General features: G+C 48.1%; 1 protein-coding gene across 2 annotated transcripts in view; it reads left to right on the top strand.

Moving 5' to 3' along the window:
* The first annotated feature begins 763 nt into the window (after nt 1–763).
* Nucleotides 764–3926, top strand: part of THRAP3 (thyroid hormone receptor associated protein 3) — a 99084-nt gene continuing 95921 nt past the window's right edge. Inside the window, exons 1-2 of one of the 2 annotated variants that reach the window (XM_011955314.1) lie at nt 893–966; nt 1434–1566. The gene's annotated coding sequence lies outside the window, so the exon portion shown is untranslated. Of the gene's footprint in view, nt 967–1433; nt 1567–3926 lie in introns of both variants that reach the window. The other variant, XM_011955313.1, reaches the window with a different exon arrangement.

Raw genomic sequence — 3926 nt, 5'->3', positions numbered from 1 at the left:
CATACGAGATGGGTCTTAAATGTTCAAAGGCACTAGAGCAGAAATTCCGGAGGAAACCAGCCTGTACAAAACTGATAAACGCTGGGATTCTCAGACTTGTAGGTGGGTAAGAATCACCCGAGAGGTTGGTTTAAAATGTAGATTGCAGGGATAAACTCCCCAGTACACTTCGGGTTCAATACCCAAGAAGCATCAATTTTAACAAGCTTCCCAGGAGGCTAGTCAGAAAATCATAGTTACAGAAGGCGGGCTGGGGAGCGGCGGCTTCTGGGTCTCCGAATGAGGACACACAATTAAAATTTAAAAAAACGAAACCAAACCAACCCCTCCATTTGCGTTGCGCCTTCAGGGTGCTTGAGGCTTTCCTGTGCCTTACTTTGTCGGAGCCTCGCAAAAATGCTGTGGGGTGGAAATTACGAGTCTCATTTCAAAGGGGAGGAAACAGGTTTAGAGAGGAGGGATGCATTTGCTCAAGGTCACAAAGCGGAAGGGGGTACAGCAGAGACCCAAAATCGGCAGACTACCAACTCGGAAGCTTTTCGATCAGGTAAGCTGGCCCGGAGTGGGTGGGGCTCAGACTCTCCCTGCAGCCCGGTTCCAAAATGGTGGGGGCAGTGGCGTCAGCAACGCCCCCGCCCCTTCCGTTCACCGCCCTCCTCCATCTCCAGGCCACCCAGGCGGGGGGAGGGGAATGGACCCGAGCAATCCACGTGACTGCCGACAACCGAGCGCGTGACGCAAAGCGGCGGGCCCAACGCTCGCCTTGTCTTTTGGGAAAGGTAGTTCTGGTGGCAGCCAAGTCGGCCAGGAGAGGCGGGCGTAGGACTACATTTCCCAGGGGGCAGCGGGTCTACGCCGTCGCCGTCGTCGGAGAGCGGAGACGCTGGGCGCGCTGTGGGGCGGGGGCGAGGTTCGGGCTGGTTGTGCCGTTGCGAGCTGCAGCTGCGATCGCTGTGGTAGGCCCAGGTGAGTGAGCGCCTCTGATGGAAGTTAGGGCAGCTTAACCGGCTCCAGTGGTTTCGTTTCGTATCTTTTTTCCCCAGCTGCTGGGTCAAGGGCTCGGGGAAGGCCTGGCGCGGAGTCGCTCCCCCGCGCTTACACCCTGGCCTCTTCTGAGCGGGCTCCACTCCCTCCGGCTCCTCCCCCTCCCCGCCCTTCAGGGCTTTCCCTGGCCCCGGCCTAGCTCCCGAGGCTCTGGATCGCCTTCTCTCCAGAGCAGCTCTTAACGCCACTTTTTCTTGCCGTCGGCCTGGGGGCGGCCACTCCCTACTCTTTGCCTTTTGGTCGTATGAACCCCATTATTTGTATTTATTTTCCCGGAACTCTTGTGTGCCCTTCCCCCCATCCAGTCCCCATTGGCCTGGTTCTGTCTTCTCCTAGGGCGCATGTGGCTGCCACTCAGTAAATGTTAGTATCGCTTCCGTTCTTTCCAGCCTGGTGGCCAAAGAAGGGATAGTCCAAATTTGTCTCCTACGGGAATATTAGAGTTCTCACTTTTTTTTTTGGGCTGGAGCTGAGGCCGGCTTGCATTCCAGTGGCAATCGGCGTGAATTCTGCTTATATGAGGTGACTTATTTTGCTTCTCTTAGCGCCTAAAAAACTTTTATCAACTGTTGTCTTTTACTTTCCAAATCTTAGGGGTGGAGCATGGCAGCAGAAGCTGGGGAGCAGCAGTGGTGCACAGAAGTTGGAAGCCATCAGTGGCAGTACAGGGTTTATGGGGAATTTGTTAATTGGATTGAAGGGAAAGCCTTTGAGAGTATAGAAGGACCTGGCAGGAGAGAGGCAGTGAAGCTTCTGTGGGGAGCATAACAGAAGTATTCTGAACTAGTCAGCCTGGGTTCAAATCTTGGCCCTGCTGTCTTTTGATCTGAGGTCAAGAGTCTTCATTTCCAGGTGCCTCAGTTTTCTTATTACTAAAACAGCAGTGAGTAGCAGTGACCCCTTTACAGGGTTATTGTGGAGACTAAATGAGACAAAAATCACTTAGCCACTGTTACAACTATCATCATTTATACGATTTTTTTTACAGTGTGCGCCCAGAGAGGTAAGGCATATATCACACCATTGTTTTTCTTGTCTTTCAGATGACCCTGACTTTTTTCGTTTGTGGAAGTACTGTTGTAGTCTCTCCTGTTATTCTAGACAGCCTGACGTGTGTATTATGATTTAGAAGCTTGTTAAATAGCCAAAACTGGTGGCTGCCATGAACAACTTGTGGAGCAAATTGGGCTCAGTTTGTTCTTTGCCGGGACATGTATTTTGTGAACTAGTGTTCATACGTTAATGATAAGTTTTACTGCAACCATTTGGGCTTAATTGCATTTTGTAAGAGAGTTGTATTGAGGTTTCTTTAATAAGTGATTTGATTAAAAACCTTTATATCCAGTGTAATTCCATCTCTTTGTTTTTTAAACCTTTTAGCACCAGAGAAAGATCTCCAGTTTTGGAGGTTGATGTTTTTAGTTTTGTAGACTAGGTACAGTTCAGTTTTAGCAGTGGTGGTGGTAGTAGTAGTACCACCTTAGTGTATTTATGTAATACCAATACTTTTGAATTTGGTTTAGCCTGTAAAATATGGATTACAAAAAGTGTGATCTGTTTTGTTCCGAGGAATTGGAGGGAGGAAGCTTGGAATATTTCTGAGATGAACACAGAGATGGGGAATGATGATTACTGGGAGGGCGCACAGACCTACGATTTATTAGTATTATTATTTTTTGAGACAAAGTCTCGCTCTGTCACCCAGCCTGGAGTGCAGTGGCACAATCTTGGCTCACTGCAACCTCTGCCTCCTGGGTTCAAGCGATTTTCCTGCTTCTGCCTCCTGGGTAGCTGGGATTACAGGTGTGGGTCACCACACCTGGCTCATTTTTGTATTTTTAGTAGAGACCGGGTTTCACCATGTTGGCCAGGCTAGTCTTGAACTCCTGACCTCAGGGGATCACCCGCCTCGGCCTCCCTAAGTGTTGGGATTACAGGCATGAGCCACCGTCCCCGGCCACGAGTTATTATTTTTAGAATGGATAGTCCTAACCACTAAGCATTTCAGGGCGCTGCCCTGTTTCTGTAGGGCATAGTGACGTCCTAAATGGAAGGAAGTCTGGTTAATGCTGTTCTCTCAAATGCAGGGTTTTGGTGGATTTTTTTCACACATATTCTGTAAACATCTAAGATCTGTTCACTATTTGACTCTGATTGATTGGGTAATTTATTCAACAAATAGTACTTGAGAGCCTATCATTTACCAGCTCCTGTTGTGGGCCTGTGAATATATATTGGGGTACAATGACAGATGAGGTCTTGTCTTTTGGAAACTTAACACAATTGTTGGGGGCGGGGGACACAAAAGGTAAGCAAATAAATTACAAATTGAGAAAAGTAACGGAGGTGTCCAGTTCACGACTCTGATAGACACTGAAAAGGGGGAATGAAGTTCTTTTTGGGGAGAGTGAGGAACCAATTTTGTAGGATGTCAAGGAGAGGGTATCCAGGTAGAGGAAACAATAAATGCCCAAACTGGAAGATGGGAAGAATTTAGTGTGCTTTCAGAACTGAAAGGAGTCCAGTTGTGTTTGACACTTTGGAGAGTGATTACAGTTGAGTTGGAGAGGTAACGTTATTAGGGAAGCCATTGAAGCCTTCTGATGGTACGAAGGATTGCCGTCTCTTTCTTTCTCTAATATGTGTAGACACATAAATTATTTACACATTTTTTTTTTTTTTTTTGAGATGGAGTTTTGCTCTTGTTGCCTGGGCTGGAGTGCCATGGCGCGATCTCGGCTCATTGCAACTTCCTCCTCCCAGTTCAAGCGATTCTCCTTCCTCAGCCTCCCAAGTAACTGGGATTACAGGCATGTGCCACCACGCCTGGCTAATTTTGTATTTTTAGTAGAGACGGGGTTTCTCCATGTTGGTCAGGCTGG

Source organism: Colobus angolensis, unplaced genomic scaffold (assembly GCF_000951035.1).
Source record: "Colobus angolensis palliatus isolate OR3802 unplaced genomic scaffold, Cang.pa_1.0 Scaffold4, whole genome shotgun sequence".
Lineage (NCBI taxonomy): Eukaryota > Metazoa > Chordata > Mammalia > Primates > Cercopithecidae > Colobus > Colobus angolensis.
This window is presented reverse-complemented; position numbering and strand designations above follow the sequence as displayed.